At 41.8% G+C, this 19,023-nt stretch overlaps 1 pseudogene across 1 annotated transcript; it reads left to right on the forward strand.

Annotated features, from left to right (window-relative positions):
- Positions 1-744: 744 nt before the first annotated feature.
- Positions 745-15,483, forward strand: LOC311146254 (UPF0489 protein C5orf22 homolog; annotated as a pseudogene). Its single transcript has 7 exons — positions 745-818; positions 918-1,143; positions 11,632-11,722; positions 11,819-12,375; positions 12,720-12,860; positions 14,909-14,975; positions 15,379-15,483. The product of its transcript is annotated as a UPF0489 protein C5orf22 homolog (transcript).
- Positions 15,484-19,023: the final 3,540 nt, after the last annotated feature.

A 19,023-nucleotide genomic window follows, 5' to 3' on the forward strand; every position in this document is an offset into this window, starting at 1 on the left:
CCTTCGGTTGTACTCATCATTGGTCGAAGACATTAGAACTAAATATCAGAAAAGGAGAGGCACAAGAGTAACTATTGGGAAATAGTGAAGACGTACCGACTGCAAAGACTCACCCAGACTACTCTACATAAAATTGTGTGGACGAAGACAAAATCGGGCAACTGCTGAATCCAAGAAGAGAGTGAAAATCTTATTTTTTAGGGATGATGTGAGGACTACAGTGAGGAAACAAACTGTTACGCCAAACAAAAAGAAGATGCAAAAAAGGTTGCAGACAGACATGATGAAGAATCTACAAAGGAAGTTCCTTTTAGAAAGTCAAGACTCAAATCTCCTACTCTTTTTTTCTGCACCTTTAGGCCATTTTGGGTTGTGGTGCACACAGAAGCTGACTGAGACGTGCCAATGTAAAACCCATGAGAATCTCCAAACATAGTTAACAGCCTTTACAGCCGTGGGCTTTTATAGTCCACAAATCTTGAGAAGATGGCAGATACCACTGTGTGTGCAACACCAAGTCTAAAACCTGTTCGTATGGTGAGTGTAAGAAGTGCCACCGTACCACTCACATCCCCCATCAAACAAAGAAATTGCCCTGATCCAACGGTCAGTTCAGAGTTCCAAAGATGAAGAACGGAGGACCAACAAAACAGTGAAGAGGGAGGTGACGACGACTGAGGACAAACTTGTCAGTCAGTTCCAGGACAGGTTCTTCGGGTTCAGGCACCACCTTTTTAACATCAGATGACAATATGCAGCATACAGAGAGCTGAGGGAGAGTCTCAAACCCAACAAGTGTTTGATCCATGTGGACTTCAGTAAGAATTACTCCTGCAAATACTCAATGGAAGTCCAGTCGGTTCATTTTGGAGGATCGCATCAGCAGGCGACCCTCAACACTGGAGTATTATATGCAGGAGCACAGCCTTCACCCGCTTCCACGACATAAACTGGAATTTCTTCGAGGCCAGCCATGGCAAAGGGGCTCCAGACGGTGTTGGCGGGACCCTGAAGAAATCAGCCAACAGGCTAGTGCGTCTAGGAGAAGACATGCCAGAAGTGGAGGCACTGTTCAACAAGCTGAAGAGTCTGGAATCATCAGTAGAGCTCTTCTTTGTCAGCGAGAACAGTGTCGACACAAAGGTGCATGAAATGTTTGAGGAAGGTGTGTGCGCATGCACACACACACACACACACACACACACACACACACACACACACACACAGACCTGCTTTTTTGGATGTCAACTTTTAAACTGTGAGACGGAGATCTTATCTAGTGTGAGTAGGGGAATGTTTTCAAAGTTTTTTTAAATCTCAGTATATTGTCTCATCTCTTCTCAGGTAGCCCATCTAACTGCAGTGAAAGGCACAATAAAGATGCATTAAGAAGTGATGTGTGTTTCCAGGTCACATCAAGTACAGAGACATAATCTGTCTGCCAAATAGATGAGGGGGTCATGGACTGTCCCTGCTTTGAGTTAAAATAATAAACTCTAGAAGCTGCTGAGGCTCCAATATCTGTGTGCACCATTGAAACCCTGTGGCGACCAGAGGCCATTCAATATCAGCATATTGGTCAGTGGTGTGTGATGTGCTACGACAAAGAGCCATACCCAGGAATCATCACAGATGTGGAGTAAGATAACATCCAGGTCAAGTGCACCGTAATAGAATAAACAAATGATTCTGGCTATCCCACATGACGACATCAGCTGGTACACTGATCACCAGGTAGTATGCCTGATCTCAAAACCACAGGCACTTAATAAAAGGTCGGTACAAATGGAGAGAAAAAAATGTACTTGGGAGGTACATAGAAGACCACTTTGGAAACCATTGAGCAAAAGGGACATACAGTATGTGGAGGGGGGGGGGGGGAGTGGAATGAATTGAAGTGGAGGTGAGAGAAGGGTGGAGTGGGAAGGGTGAGGGAAGGGAGTGAAGTGGAGGAGCGGTGAGGAGGTGGGAGGGGAGGATTAAGGTTAATGTATCCTTACATGCATGACATATTTTATGAATGCTGTTAAACACTTTTGAATAACCATTTTATTAAGCTTGAACCGTGCTTGATTGGTGTTTTTAAACTTGAACTAATAGTGATTTTCAAATACAATCCAATTGTTTTACATATAGCTATGATGTTCTAATGCAATACTTGTGTTTTAATAATCCGTTATGTTGTTTTACAAAATTAGGTTGAGAATGTTTTAAAAAAGACAAAAGAGCTAACTGAAAATGACATCAATAGAAAGTGATTTTAATTATAAATGTAATGTGTTTTTTTTACAATTTCACAGATTTCTAAGTTAATAAAATATATTTTGTTTATTATTGGTGTTAGTTCCACCATGTTATTGCTTTCCACCCTGTTATTGCTTCATTCCACCCTGTTAGGTCGATATATAAAAATCATAATTTAACAATACCATAAAATGTTATGCATATCTTTGTGTTAACTTGTAGAGATAGAAGGGGTCAAATACATATGCAAAAATGTTGACCAAATTCTGTTGTTATTCACCCTTATTAAAAGTTATGATGTCCAAATGTATGAATGACCCTCCTATGGTTGCAGACTAGGGACTCCTTATCTTGTCTAACAAGCCTAGCTCCTAGCACAACATAAGGTTACATCAACCTGAAACCCCATTAGTCTGAGTGTGATGTGTGCGGCTCTATGAGCCTTTTAGTGGGTGACTCTTGCCAAAGGTGAACCCGCCCAGACCCAAAAATGATAACAACATGCCCATCACTTTTGTAAACAATGTACATTGCATGGCACTATCAAACACTTCAGGTGTTCACATTCAACGGTATCAATACATGTCTATTTGGCCTACCTTATCAAGCTCCCAGGCTGTGGGAGAGATGGAGAAACGGGTCACCAATAGTTTGAGACCTCTAACCTACAGTTGGGGAGAGATTACAAACATGCTACACAGGGCTGGAATATCAGAACAGCCCATCTATTTCCACGTCATTGATCCAGAAAGCTCAGTGGGACTGGGGCCTGTGCTTCCAGAGGGAGCCCCATTCTGGTCATGTCCTTAAGCTAGCTCTAGTATTCTGTGTCTGTTTATTATTTATGAAACCTGAAGGCAGAGATAAGACGCATAAGAACTTCTGCAGCATCCTGCATGTGTGCCTGGTTGGTTGGGGTGATGAAAGGGCATCTGTGGAGCGGAATATGTAACAAAACATCCCATCACACTATGATGAAAAGGGTTCAAACATCCAAGAAATGTAGTGGTGAGAAGAGAACTGAGAAACAAGTGGACAGCCAAGCTTTGGCCCACTTCAGACTGAGTCTCAAAACACATGGAATGGTTTACATGGAATGACCATATCCGAGTCCTGCAAATATACAGATTTGACTTGCTTTGATTAAACTAATTTGTTAACTGTATGCAAACATTCATGGCATACAGTGGATGACATCTCACCATCATGATATGGGACATCCACTTGTACAGATTGTCAGAGCTCAACACTGATCAGATGCAATGCTTCAGACAAGCACACGGTATTAAGGATCAGGAACAACAAACAGTAAAGTCATATTGAAATCTGAAATTATATCGATCTGATACATAATACTAACAATAACACCTATTTATTTGTTGTAGGTTAATTGTCATATCATATACATCAGAAACCATTAAAACTGATAAAGAAATAGGTCTGTTTGGTCCAAATGCTGTTTTGAATTAAAGAAAAGTGTACCTACAAACTGAAGAACGCTGTAAAGCCGAAACAACATCTGTGTACGTTATCCCTGATGCAGTAAAAAAAAAAAGTAAAACATTGTATAATGCAGTAAGCTTTATGCGACATTTTGAGTGCCAACCCATTACACCTCTTTGTTGGTCCTGTTGGATGGACAGATGTTCTAAGTCTTGTTTCTGCTGTAACAAGGTAAGCTGTCACAATAATTACTACATGGCACACTTCATAATGAGAGACACAGAGCAAACCAGAGGAAGCAAAGCACCAATCATAATCCTGGAGTGAACATGACTGGAATGAGGAACACACACACATCACTTCACCAGATTTAGTATGTCGTTTCTTGAAATAGTTGATAAACGAACCATACAAGCTTGAATCCAACATCTTCATGATTTCAGTTATGTATTGCACTCCCTTGCTCATGGGGACTAATTTCCTTGCATAAAAATGGCTCATTTCATTGACATTGTGATATTTTGTGATAAATAGCGCCCTCTGCTGGTCGGTAAAGGAATGGGCTCACCTTATTTAGGAAAGTCAGTACTGTATCAAAAGTCGTGGTCAAAAGTTTTGAGAATGACACAAATATTAATTTTCACAAAGTCTGGTGACTCAGTTTTTATGATGGCAATTTGCATATACCCCAGAGTTATGAAGAGTGATCAGATGAATTGCAATTAATTCCAAAGTCCCTCTTTGCCATGAAAATTAACTTAATCCCCCCCAAAAATTCCACTGCATTTCAGCCCTGCCACAAAAGGACCAGCTGACATCATGTCAGTGATTCTCTCGTTAACACAGGTGAGAGTGTTGACGAGGACAAGGCTGGAGATCACTCTGTCATGCTGATTGAGTTAGAATAACAGACTGGAAGCTTTAAAAGGAGGGTGGTGCTTGAAATCATTGTTCTTCCTCTGTTAACCATGGTTACCTGCAAGGAAACACGTGCCGTCTTCATTGCTTTGCACGAAAAGGGCTTCACAGGCAAGGATATTGCTGCTAGTAAGATTGCACCTAAATCAACCATTTATCGGATCATCAAGAACTTCAAGGAGAGAGGTTCAATTGTTGTGAAGAAGGCATCAGGGCGCCCAAGAAAGTCCAGCAAGTGCCAGGACCATCTCCTAAAGTTGATTCAGCTGCGGGATCGGGGCACCACCAGTGCAGTGCTTGCTCAGGAATGGCAGCAGGCAGGCGTGAGGGCAGACTGATATTCTGCAAAAGGTACAGGGATTGGACTGCTGAGGACTGGGGTAAAGTCATTTTCTCTGATGAATCCCCTTTCCGATTGTTTGGGGCTTGTCCAGAGAAGACAAGGTGAGCACTACCATCATTCCTGTGTCATGCCAACAGTAAAGCATCCTGAGACCATTCATGTGTGGGGTTGCTTCTCAGCCAAGGGAGTGGGCTCACTCACAATTTTGCCTAAGAACACAGCCATGAATAAAGAATGGTACCAATACATCCTCCGAGAGCAACTTCTCCCAACCATCCAAGAACAGTTTGGTGAGGAACAATGCCTTTCTACCATGATGGAGCACCTTGCCATAAGGCAAAAGTGATAACGAAGTGGCTCGGGGAACAAAACATTGACATTTTGGGTCCATGGCCAGGAAACTCACCAGACCTTAATCCCATTGAGAACTTGTGGTCAATCCTCAAGAGGTGGGTGGACAAACAAAAACCCACAAATTCTGACAAACTCCAAGCATTTATTATGCAAGAATGGGCTGCCATCAGTCAGGATGTGACCCAGAAGTTAATTGACAGCATGCCAGGCCAGATTGCAGAGGTCTTGAAAAAGAAGGGCCAACACTGCAAATATTGACTCTTTGCATAAACTTAATGTAATTGTCAATAAAAGCCTTTGACACTTATGGAATGCTTGTAATTATACTTCAGTATGCCATAGTAACATCTGACAAAAATATCTAAAAACACTGAAGCAGCAAACTTTGTGAAGACCAATACTTGTGTCATTCTCAAAACTTTTGACCACGACTGTAGACCTATACACGACACACTCGTGTATGTGATGTGTAAGTGTGCAAATATATGTTATAGCAGTTGGCAAGGAAATACATAATTTGCATCATTGGAATCATGGAAATGTTTTTCCTTTTGCGATGTTGTTTACAGTATTTATGCCTGCCTACATAATGCAGAAATGATATGTGCTTCTAATAAGTGTCAGAAAGGCTTGTTCAGATAAGCGGCTGAATTGTGTGATTCCCAAATACTTCTGCTAGAAATAAAACCTCACTTGCAAAGAACAAGGTAGCAAAGTCCAACAGTCATTCGAAGAACTGTCAAAATCCACTGGGAAGTTCTTAATGTCTGAATAAGAAGATACTTAATGAAGCATGCAGGAGTCTCAACCAGATTATTTTTGTTATAAGGATTTCCTGAAGTCGAATATATCAGAATGAATATACTGAACAAAACTATAAAACGCAACATGCAACAATTTCAAAGATTTTACTGAGTTACAGTTCATATAAGGACATTAGGCCCTAATCTATGGATTTCACATGACTGGGATACAGATGTTGGTCACAGATACCTTTAAAATAACTGTAGGGGTGTGGATCAGAAAACCAGTCAGTATCTGGTGTGACCACCATTTGACTCATGCAGCGCGACACATCTCCTTCGCATAGAGTTGATCAGGCTGTTGATTGTTGCCTGTGGAATGTTGTCCCACTCCTCTTCAATGGCTGTGCAAAGTTGCTGGATATTGGCGGAAACTGGAACATGCTGTCGTACACGTCAATCCAGAGCATCCAAACATGTTCAATGGGGTGCAGGCCATGGAACTGGGACTTTTTCAGCTTCCAGGAATTGTGTACAGATCCTTGCGACATGGGGCCGTGCATTATCATGCTGAAACATAAGGTAACGGCGGCGGATGAATGGCACGACAATGGGCCTCAGAATCTCGTCACGGTATCTCTGTGCATTCAAATTGCCATCGCTAAAACGCAATTGTGTTCATTGTCCGTAGCTTATGCCTGCCCATACTATGACCCCACCGCCACCATGGGGCACGCTGTTCACAACGTTGAGATCAGCAAACCGCTCGCCCACACAACGCCATGTGAGGCTGGTTGGACATACTGCTTAAATTCTCTAAAACAACACTGGAGGCGGCTTATGGTAAAGGAATGAACATTCAATTATCTGGCAACAGCTCTGGTGGACATTCCTGTAGTCAGCATGCCAATTGCACACTCCCTCAAAACTTGAGATATCTGTGGCATTGTGTTGTGTGAATAAACTGCACATTTTAGAGTGGCCTTTTATTGTCCCCAGCACAAGGTGTGCCTGTGTAATGATCATGCTGTTTAACCAGATTCTTGATATGCCACACCTGTCAGGTGGATGGATTATCTTGGCAAAGGAGAAATACTCACTTACAGGGATGTAATCACATTTGTGCACAAAATTTGAGCTAAATAAGCTTTTTGTGCGTATGGAAAATGTCTGGGATCTTTTATTTCAGCTCATAAAACATGGGACTAATACTTTACACGTTGCGTTTATATATTTGTTCAGTATATTTTATAACCATATAACTGGGTCTGACTGAGCACTCACAGAGAATCATGGCAAAGGAGAGAATAAAATCTAAGGAAAATCTGACAGGTCGGTTGACGAGGTAAAAAGAAAGGAGATAGCCAGGAGGCACTGATTGGAGTGGAGGGAATTTCAGGCAAATCAAATCAGTCCTTCTTGTTAAGTTAGTCTACCCCCACCACTTCCTTATTCTCAACATTAGAGAGAAGCAGGCAGCCTCCACTTACCCAGCCACCCACTCACCTCCAGCGGACTGGGCTTTGAAGCCATAACCAATCAGCCAGCCAAATGGCCCATGGCAGATGCACTGGCTGTGTGGGATGAGCCATATGAACCATACACATCACTGGCTGAGTTGCTCTATTTAGAACTTTGAGACAGAGAAAAACAAAAGGAGGGTGATGATGAATACATCACTGATATGAGATGAGGCAGTAAGAACCAGGGCCAGATTAAGAAATCACAATTGACCAGTCACATTTATTTATTATGCATTAAATGTTAAACATTTTATGACTCAGTTACCCAATCAAGTCAGGGCCCCCCAGTTACCCATGTGGGCCCCCTACCTCCTCTCCTCATCTGATGATTAGCAGAGCGGCAGCAGGCTGTCTACAAGCGGGCTCCTGGGTCATCCTGTGGTCGCAGTGAAAAAACATATACTACGAATATAATATATACTCTATATATAATATACCCAGTGTATATTTCCTTAATAATTGTATTATTATTATTTTGTCAAAATAAATACATATTGCTGCCCCTTGGGCCCCCCACGGGCCTGGGCCCAGGGGCTTCAGCCCCGGTAAGCCCCTGCATTAATCTGGCCCTGGTAATAACATGTGGGGGTTTAGACTTTTTTTATATCTAACTTTAAAAGAAGAATTTAAAACATATTTAAGACATAGAGAGAGAGAGAGAGAGAGAGAGAGAGAGAGAGAGAGAGAGAGAGAGAGAGAGAGAGAGAGAGAGAGAGAGAGAGAGAGAGAGAGAGAGAGAGAGAGAGAGAGAGAGAGAGAGAGAGAGAGAGAGAGAGAGAGAATTGCACAAACATACAGCATACAGAATAGAATACAGTGAGTGTGCACACAGTGAGAGAGACGCAGAGAAAGTGAAGGGGAAAAATGCTGAAGGGGAAAAAGGACAGAGAGCTTTGGTGAAGAATATAGAAATCCATCAGACCGGTATCATTTATTTAACAAGGCCCTGACAAACTATAAACTAAAATTCCCAAATGAGAATGGTCAGTGTCTCCTGAGGAGCACAGAGAGAGATATACATTCCAAATGGCACGTGTGCAGCTTACAGTAGAGATGAATAACACTGTATCAAAGTCTATCTACCTTCTTCTTGTATCACATTCGGGTGGATTTAAAAATACATTCAGATTGAGAAGGCAACTAACATGAGGAATAATTCAACAAAAGATCACTCTGCAGCACCTTAAACTTGGGGCAGAGCATTGAAACTCCCAGACTTCAATAAACTCTGAGCCAGCCACCTTTTTGACAGGCAGTGCGAGAGCTGGAAGGATGAGTAACATACAATAGCTATAGCACAAAGAACAGCAAAAACCCACTGTGACTGTGCCTTTAAACAGCTTGGAAAATTCCAGAAAATGATGTCATGACTTTAGAAGCTTCTGATAGGCTAATTGACATCATTTGAGTCAATTGAAGGTGTACCTGTGGATGTATTTCAAGGCCTACCTTCAAACTCAATGCCTCTTTGCTTGACATCATGGGAAAATCAAAAGAAATCAGCCAAGACCTCCACATTTATTTTTTGACCTCCACAAGTCTGGTTCATCCTTTGGAGCAATTTCCAAACGCCTGAAGGTACCACGTTCATCTGTACAAACAATAGTACGCAAGTATAAACACCATGGGACCACACAGCCATCATACCGCTCAGGAAGGAGACGTATCCTGTCTCCTAGAGATGAACGTACTTTGGTGCGAAAATTGCAAATCAATCCAAGAACAACAGCAAAGGACCTTGTGAAGATGCTGGAGGAAACAGATACAAAAGTATCTATATCCACAGTAAAACGAGTCCTATGTCGCCATAACCTGAAAGGCCGCTCAGCAAGGAAGAAGCCACTGCTCCAAAACCGCCATAAAAAAGCCAGACTACGGTTTGCAACTTCACATGGGGACAAAGATCGTACCTTTTGGAGAAATGTCCTCTGGTCTGATGAAACAAAAATAGAACTGTTTGGCCATAATGACCATCGTTATGTTTGGAGGAAAAAGGGGGTAACTTGCAAGCCGAAGAACACCATCCCAACCGTGAAGCATGGGGGTGGTAGCATCATGCTGTGGGGGTGCTTTGCTGCAGGAGGGACTGGTGCACTTCACAAAATAGATGGCATCATGAGGAAGGGAAATTATGTGGATATATTGAAGCAACATCTCAAGACATCAGTCAGGAAGTTAAAGCTTGGTCGCAAATGGGTCTTCCAAATGGACAATGACCCCAAGCTTACTTCCAAAGTTGTGGCAAAATGGCTTAAGGACAACAAAGTCAAGGTATTGGAGTGGCCATCACAAAGCCCTGACCTCAATCATATAGAACATTTGTGGGCAGAACTGAAAAAGCGTGTGCGAGCAATGAGGCCTACAAACCTGACTCAGTTACACAAGCTCTGTCAGGAGGAATGGGCCAAAATTCACCCAACTTCTTGTGGGAAGCTTGTGGAAGGCTACCCGAAAGTTAAACCATTTTTTAAGCAATGCTACCAAATACTAATTGAGTGTATGTAAACTTCTGACCCACTGGGAATGTGATGAAAGAAATAAAAGCTTAAATAAATCATTCTCTCTACTATTATTCTGACATTTCACATTTCTTAAAATAAAGTTGTGATCCTAACTGACCTAAGACAGGGAATTTTTACTAGGATTAAATGTCAGGAATTGTGAAAAACTGAGTTTAAATGTATTTGGCTAAGGTGTATGTAAACTTCCGACTTCAACTGTACATAGACATGGGATCACTGGTCACTTTAATAATGGAACATGAGTCACTTTAATAATGTTTACATACTTCTTTACTCATTTAATATGTATACACTTTATTCTATTCTACTGTATTTTAGTCAATGCCACTCCGACATTGATCGTCCTAATATTTATATATTTCTTAATTCCATTATTTTACTTTTAGGTTTGTGTGTATTGTTGTGAATTGTTAGATACTACTGCACTGTTGGAGCTAGGAACACAAGCATTTCACTACACCCGCAAAATATGTGTATGTTACCAACACATATTTGATTTGATTTGATAAGCAGACTTGGGTGTTTCAGGACTGGATCAAAAGCCAAGCTTGCACACCCAGGAGCTCTCCAGATGGAGGGTTGACCACATGTTAACAACATGTGACCAACAGTACAGTTATACTTTGTGGGGGTTAAGTGCCTTGATCAAGGGCACAAAGGAGAGAGAGAGAGAGAGAGAGAGAGGGAGAGAGAGAGAGAGAGAGAGAGAGAGAGAGAGAGAGAGAGAGAGAGAGAGAGAGAGAGAGAGAGAGAGAGCTGGTTGTCTTTCTTTTTATTTTCACTTAGCTAGCAAATGCAGCTAGCTAGTTTAGCCTACTCAAACAGAGAGGGATGCTATGTTAGCTAGCTGGCTATGTGGCTATTCAACACTGTAACTCTTCCAAGTCAAGGTAATCTTTTGCTTATGCAGCTAGCTAGTTTAGCCTACTCAAACAGAGAGGGATGATATATTAGCTAGCTGGCTATGGCTATCCAACACTGGAACTCTTCCTAGTCAAGTTAAGCTTGTGTAACTGCTAAACTGCTTTCTGACTGTACACTGTACTGCATGATTGTAGTAGGTTTACTAACGCGTTCGTTCTAGTAGTTCTAGTTGACTATGACATGATAATGATGTACGCTATGTGTAGCGGTTAGCGGTCATGATGTGAAGGTTTGGCTTGGAAAGGTTTTCGCCTGGTCACAGACAGCTGATGTGTTGTGCACTGAAGTCCACAAGCGAAGGGAAAAGGTGAGAGGAGGAGAGCGCGTAGATAGTTGCGAGAAGGAATTATATTTACAATGAGTAAAGTTATCATGCTCTAAGTTGTAAACTTTCATTCATAGGCTAGGTTGTAGCAACCTCATGATGGGTACAGGGAAAATTAGAGTAGCATGTAGTAGCTTGAACCTGTCAATGTTACATTGAGCTGGGTGAATGGAATATGAATGAAAAAAAGAATCATCCTCCCTCATCTTAAACAGCACCGACCGCCACTGATTTGCAGATACATTACATGCATTCACTCACTGATCATGTATTGTTCTCTGTTTGCAATGAGCTGAGCATTAAGAACTGGATCATGCCCATCGTATATGCTGGGCATGTGTCTCACATGGCATGGTTCCATCCCTACTGGGCACAGCAGATCTGTGGGAAAAGACAACCACCATCAGGTCATTAACCCACCTGAGTCGACACTGGTTTTCATTGCAAATACTTCCTGACTTTGTGGATGCCTTATACAGAAAGGTGTGGTTTGACCCAAAGACGTTTCTTATTCTCCTTTCTTTTCTTTTGTTTCAGAGTTACAAGTAAGGACGATTACTTTTTATCGTATATGTTTCTCAGTATCCTCTGGAGAATCCTAAACCTCTGGGACTGAGTGTTGTCCGAGTGAACCCTGTGTAGCGTTGCCAGAGGAAAGACAGGGAGAGTAACATTGGGAAGAGCTCTGCCAAAAGACCCAGGACAAAGAAAAAGGGAGCTGGGGATGTGAATGACACTCAATCTTCCTCTGCTTCAGCTTCCAAGCCTGAGAGCAGATCTAGTAGCTGTACTGAAAGAGTTCAGCCACCAGGTGGCAGTAGAACCTCAGGGAGCAGCTGCAGCAGGAATGGCAACAACAAAGAAGATGAAAAGGAGCCTTGCAAACAGCCTTGTTCAAAGACTGACATTGAGGTCTCAACGACCTACGCTGTGAACAGCCTTCTCTCCATTATCAAACAAACTGATCCATACATACTTGACATCGACCTTGATTTTTTTCTCTTGTAAGAATCCCTTCAAGGAGATGTATACACAGGTAAAGGCAATGATCTGTAACTGTTGGAAACGAGAGGCTTAGCCTTCTCAAGGAAGCCTATACTGCTTAGATGTAGCAGATATCTTACTTAGTATCAGCTGAAGTGTTTTAAGATGTTTAGACATGTTGGTTTTTCCTTGGCAATCATGTCATGATTTGACGCCATCAGTTTTAGTCCCCCTCCTCTGTATACCATAAGAGGAGTACAATATTCTACAGGAGCTATCTATACAGCTTCATTAAACCTAGTGAAGACCCAGATGAGATAAGAGATACTGCCTTTTCCGAAAGTGTCTTCTACTGTACACTACAACTGTGTCATGTTGTGTTTTTTTCTTGAGGAGTTGACAGTGTGTGGAGAGACGTATCCGGCAGCTGGAGGATCTGGAGGCAGCGTTTGCAGACCTGGTGGAGGATGATAGTAAGGAGATTGTCAGGCGCTGGGCTGCCAACCCTGGAAAGGGTAAATCTATACCTGCCTTACAGTAACTCTGTTGCCAACCCTGGATCAATCTGCTCTAGCTGCCAGGCAGAAACTGCTGCATCACCCCAGCTAGGCCTAATCTTCAGTCGGAACCCTTTATTCTTAAGAACCCTTCTCTCAGCACTGGTCAATCATATAATACCAGCACCATATCAGAACTAGGGAGAGATTAGATTGAGATCTACTTATTGTGATATTTTCCTCATGTATCAATATCTCTGCTTTTCCTACCATGAACAGATATTATACATTTTGTGTGTAATCAAGTTTTCCTTGGGGGTTGATCACCTCTCTGTTGTCTGCCTCTCGTTGCTAACAGCTCTCATAGTCTCATGTCAGAATTAGATGTTTCTCAAACGTCAAATTTCGAAGTTGTTCCAAACGTCAAATTTAGAAGTGTTTAAGGTTAAGTTTAAGCATTAACTCCAAATTTTGAAGGTTAGGGTTAAGTTCAGGCATTAACTCCAAATGGTTACGGTAAAAGTTAAGGTTTAGGATAGGCTTAAAACAAAAATATAAAAAACTACTTTATCGCTGGATTAGAATTTTCAACCTTTGTAATCAGAGGCAGATGCTTACACCCATCTGCCATTCCCATACACAGCACCCTGGCAAAACCAAAACCTACTTGAAGGTAACAGCGCTCACTGTTGCCCCGAGTGGCCGGTTTCCACGTCATTTCCTGACGTCCTCAGACATGGATGGACATGAAATACTGACTTGTATCACAGGTGACCTGGCTGCTCACAGTCTGAATTAGATTTGGCTGTCATAAGGCTATCATTTTAGTTAAAGAGATACAGGCATGGGACTGTAGGGTGCCTCCTTGTTGTGGAGGTGATGTTCATTTACATTTTTACATTTACGTCATTTAGCAGACACTCTTATCCAGAGCGACTTACAAATTGGTGCATTCAACTTATGATAGCCAGTGGGACAACCACTGGGTTTCAAGTGTCTCCGGAAGGTGGTCAGTGACTCCGCTGTCCTGGCGTCGTGGGGGAGCTTGTTCACCATTGGGGTGCCAGAGCAGCGAATAGTTTTGACTGGGCTGAGCAGCAACTGTGCTTCCGTAGAGGTAGGGGGGCTAGCAGGCCAGAGGTGGATGAACGTAGTGCCCTCGTTTGGGTGTAGGGTCTGATCAGAGCCTGAAGGTAAGGAGGTGCCGTTCCCCTCACAGCTCTGTAGGCAAGCACCATGGTTTTGTAGTAGATGCGAGCTTCAACTGGAAGCCAGTGGAGTGTGCGGAGGAGCGGGGTGACATGAGAGAACTTGGGAAGGTTGAACACCAGACGGGCTGCAGCGTTCTGGATAAATTGTAGGGGTTTAATGGCACAGGCAGGGAGCCCAGCCAACAGCGAGTTGCAGTAATCCAGATGGGAGATGACAAGTGCCTGGATTAGGACCTGTGCCGCTTTCTGTGTAAGGTAGGGTCGTACTCTGCGAATGTTGTAGAGCATGAACCTGCAGGATCGGGTCACCGCTTTGATGTTAGCGGAGAACGACAGGGTGTTGTCCAGGGTCACGCCAAGGTTCTTTGCACTCTGGGAGGAGGAAACAATGGAGTTGTCAACCGTGATAGCGAGATCATGGAACGGGCAGTCCTTCTCCGGGAGGAAGAGCAGCTCCATCTTGCCGAGGTTCAGCTTGAGGTGGTGAACCGACATCCACACTGATACGTCTGCCAGACATGCAGAGATGCGATTCGCCACCTGGTTATCAGAAGATTAATTGTGTGTCGTCTGCGTAGAAATGATAGGAGAGACCATGTGAGGATATGACAGAGCCAAGTGACTTGGTGTATAGAGAGAATAGGAGAGGGCCTATAACTGAGCCCTGGGGGACACCAGTGGTGAAAGCACGTGGTGCGGAGACAGATTCTCGCCAAGCCACCTGGTAGGAGCGACCTCTCAGGTAGGACCCAATCCAAGAGTGAGCAGCGCCGGAGATGCCCAACTCGGAGAGGGTGGAGAGGAGGATCTGATGGTGGAAAATCTATAACTCATACTTGTTTTCTAAGGTTTTATTTGTATCTCTGTTGTTTTTTAGTATGAAATCTCTGGTCAAGCTAGTGAGCAGCCTGCACAATCATAACGAGGCCCGGGACTACAAACTTGTAAATGGACTGCTTTTTTCACCGATATAGTCATCACCATTGGTGTTTTGAATTGCTAATTCAATTTATTTCCAGGGAAGGAAGGAAAATGGGATGAGGAAGAACATAATGTAGCACTAATGATGAAAACGTCAATCTCTATATATAGCCTGTCATTAACAGCTAAAAGGGTTTCATTTTGCTGCCTCTTTCCAACCTTTTACTCTTAAAGGCACAATGCTGATAAAAAGATGGCTTTCATTATTTGGATGGCTCATACTATTCTCTCCCTTCCTGGTGCTTCTCCCTCTCCAATAGGGGTGATGATGATTATGTTGATGATGATGAATGTGCAACAGCAGGGTCTGACCTGTGATTTTGTCTCCTTTTGTCTCCCTCTGGGATGGTGGTGGTGATGATTAAGGTGCACCAGGCGGGGCTGACCTGTGACTACTCAGAGCTGCCCCACCACATTAGCAGTAAGGAGGAGATTGAGAGACTGGTCCTGGCGGTGGAGCTCATTCTGTAGGCGCTGACCCAGCCACCCTTGTCACCGTCTCCAAGTATGTCAGCGCCAGTGGTGTAAAATACTTAAGCATAAAGTACTACTTAAGTCGTTTTTTGGGGTATCTGTACTTTACTATTTATATTTTTGACAACTTTTACATCACTACATTCCTATTCCTGTACTTTTTACTCCACACATTTTCCCTGACACCCAAAAGTACTCGTTACATTTTGAATGCTTAGCAGTACAGGAAAATGGTCCAATTCATGCACTTATCAAGATAATATCTCTGGTCATTCCTACAGCCTCTGATCTGGCGGACTCACTAAACACACATGCTTCGTTTGTAAATGATGTCTGAGTGTTGGAGTGTACCCTTGGCTATCCATAAATAAATCAAAAACAAGAAAATTGTGCTGTCTGGTATGCTTAATATAAGGAATTTGAAATTATTTACACTTTTACTTTTACTTTTGATACTTAAGTGTATTTTAGCAATTACATTTACTTTTGATACTTAAGTATATGTAAAACCAAATATTTTTAGACTTTTACTCAAGTAGTATTCTACTGGGGGACTTTTACTTGAGTCATTTTCTATTAAGGTATCTTTACTTTTACACAAGTATGACATTTGGGTACTTTTTCCGTCACTGGTCAGCGCCACTCACCCTGCCTGGAAAACAGCCATCTTACTTATTCGAAGAACATGGGACATGTTGTAGCTTACTGAAGGAACACTGGACATGTAGCAAACAGGTTTTTATTGTTGATAGCCGTCAATTTGCTTTTTGTGAGATGTAGAGAGCAAGACAAAAGCTTTAGGCATATGTCAAAGATGTGACTGTGAAAAAAAATGGTCTTGACGCATATAGACACAGTTTGTTCTAGCCCAAGAGACCATGTGCTCCGCTATTGAGGGGGTATGTGAGGGTATTTTAGCTTTTGTTAAAGAAAATGGCTAAAAGTATAGGCCTACCCCTTGTTAGCTTAATGGACCTGATTATATAAAGTGATCTATAATGACGCTTTAGTCCACAATGCTTTATGCTAGAAGCAATCTGTAAAATGCCGGGGAAAGATGTGACTCCGATGCATATGGGATATCTTTGGTTTGTCTCTATGACATTCAGAGGCTGTGCTACAACCTTCTATAGCTGAGGAGACAAAACATTTACTTTGCTTGGGAAGTAATGTGTGATTCTGTCACTATAAATTGATGTTCGACATTTCAACAGGCTATTAAACAACATACTAACTCTAAATCAGTCAGGAACAAGCCAGGTAGCCTAAGAAGGAACTAAAATGAATTATTTAGGCTATATTATTCTTATTTCAAGGCTATAGCCTGCCATTTAAGAAATCAATTGTGAAGCATTAGTGACACGCTGGCAGGAGCGCTCAACAACATGGCTATACATTTCGCATTTAGGCTGTATAAAATAAAATATATAGAATTACTTAGAATTAAATAATAATGTGGGGAAATAATGCCTTATTAGGCTACAGTGCCTTCAGAAAGTATTCATACCCCTGGACTTATTCCACATTTTGTTGTTACAGCCTGTATTAAAAATTGATTACATTGTTTTTTTTTTTCACCCATCTACACAACATTTTTGTTGCTAATTTATTGAAAATGAAATACGGAAAGATCTCATTTACAGAAGTATTCACACCCCAGAGTCAATACTTTGTAGAAGCACCTTTGGCAGCGATTACAGCTGTGAGTCTTTATGGTTAAATCTCTAAGAGCTTTCTACACCTGGATTGTGCATCATTTGCCCATTATTATTTTTTTAATTCTTCAAGTTCTGTCTAATTGCCATAGATTCTCAAGTCGATTTAAGTCAAAACTGTAACTCGGCCACTCAAGAACATTCACTGTCTTCTTGGTAAGCAACTCCAGTGTAGATTGCCTGTGCTTAGCTCCATTCCGTTTTTTTTAAACCTGAAAAACTCCCCAGTCCTTAACGATTACAAGCATACCCATAACATGATGCAGCCACCACTATGCTTGAAAATATGGAGAGTGGTACTCAGTAATGTGTTGAATTGGATTTGCCCCATAACACTTTGTATTCAGGACAAAAAGTTAATTGCTTTGCCACATTTTTTACAGTATTACTTTACTGCCTTGTTGCAAACAGGATGGATGCTTTGGAATGTTTTGTTTTATGTACACGCGTCTTTCTTTTCCCTCTGTCAATTAGGTTGGTATTGTGGAGTTACTACAATGTTATTGATCCATCCTCAGTTTTCTCCTATTAAAGCCATTAAACTCTGTAACTGTTTTAAAGTCACCATTGGCCTCATTGTGAAATCCCTGAGCAGTTTTCTTCCTCTCCGGCAACTGAGTTAGGATGGACACCTGTATCTTTGTGACTGGGTGTATTGATACACCATCCAAAGTGTAATTCATAATTTCACCATGCTCAAAGGGTTATTCAATGTCTGCTTTTTTCTACCAATAGGTGCCCTTATTTGCGAGGCATTAGAACACCTCCCTTGTTTTTGTGGTTGAATCTGTGTTTGAAATTCACTGCTTGGTTGAGGGACCTTACAGATCATTGTATGTGTGGGTCCATGCAACTTATTATGTGACTTGTTAAGCACATTTTTACTCCTCGACTTAATTAGGCTTGCCATAACAAAAGGGTTGAATACTTATTGACTCAAGACATTTCAGCTTTTCATTTTTAATTAATTTGACATTATGGTGTATTGTGTTTAGGCCAGTGAAAAAACAAGCTCAGTTTAATCCATTTTAAATTCAGGCTGTAACACAACAAAATGTGGAAAAAGTCAAATGGTGTGAATACTTTCTGAAGGCACTGTATACAGTCATTCTACAGTGCCTTTGAATTCACTTTTAGAAACACTTGTTTGGCCAGTCTTTGGTTTGAGGATCATGCAGTTGTCACGATCGTTTACGGATGAGACGGACCAAAGCGCAGCGTGATATGCAATCATGTTTATTGACGACTAAACACACGACAAAACAACAAACGAAACGTGACGTCCAAGGTAGACAAATAACATACCTCACACGGAACAAGATCCCACACCCCACTAGTGCCAACAGGCTACCTAAGTATGGTCCCCAATCAGAGACAACGAGCTACAGCTGCCTCTGATTGGGAACCACCCTGGCCAACATAGATCTAAACGATCTAGAAACTAACATAGACAAACCCAGTACAGAAATTACACACCCTGACTCAACAAATACAAGTCCCTAGAGTCAGGGCGTGACAGCAGTGAGCTATGTATGCCTAGTTTGTTAATTTAGCCTAGCACTAAATTAATCACAGTCAACATAAATCTATTTTGTAACAACAATATCATGGAATAAAATAGAATAAATTAGAAAATGAGAGTTTCCCAAATATTTTTTTTTTTTTAAGTGCATAAAGGCCTACTGATGATACAGTGGGGAGAACAAGTATTTGATACACTGCCAATTTTGCAGGTTTTCCTACTTACAAAGCATGTAGAGGTCTGTAATTTTTATCATAGGTACACTTCAACTGTGAGAGACGGAATCTAAAACAAAAATCC

This window comes from Coregonus lavaretus (assembly GCF_964263955.1).
Source record: "Coregonus lavaretus genome assembly, chromosome: 19".
NCBI lineage: Eukaryota > Metazoa > Chordata > Actinopteri > Salmoniformes > Salmonidae > Coregonus > Coregonus lavaretus.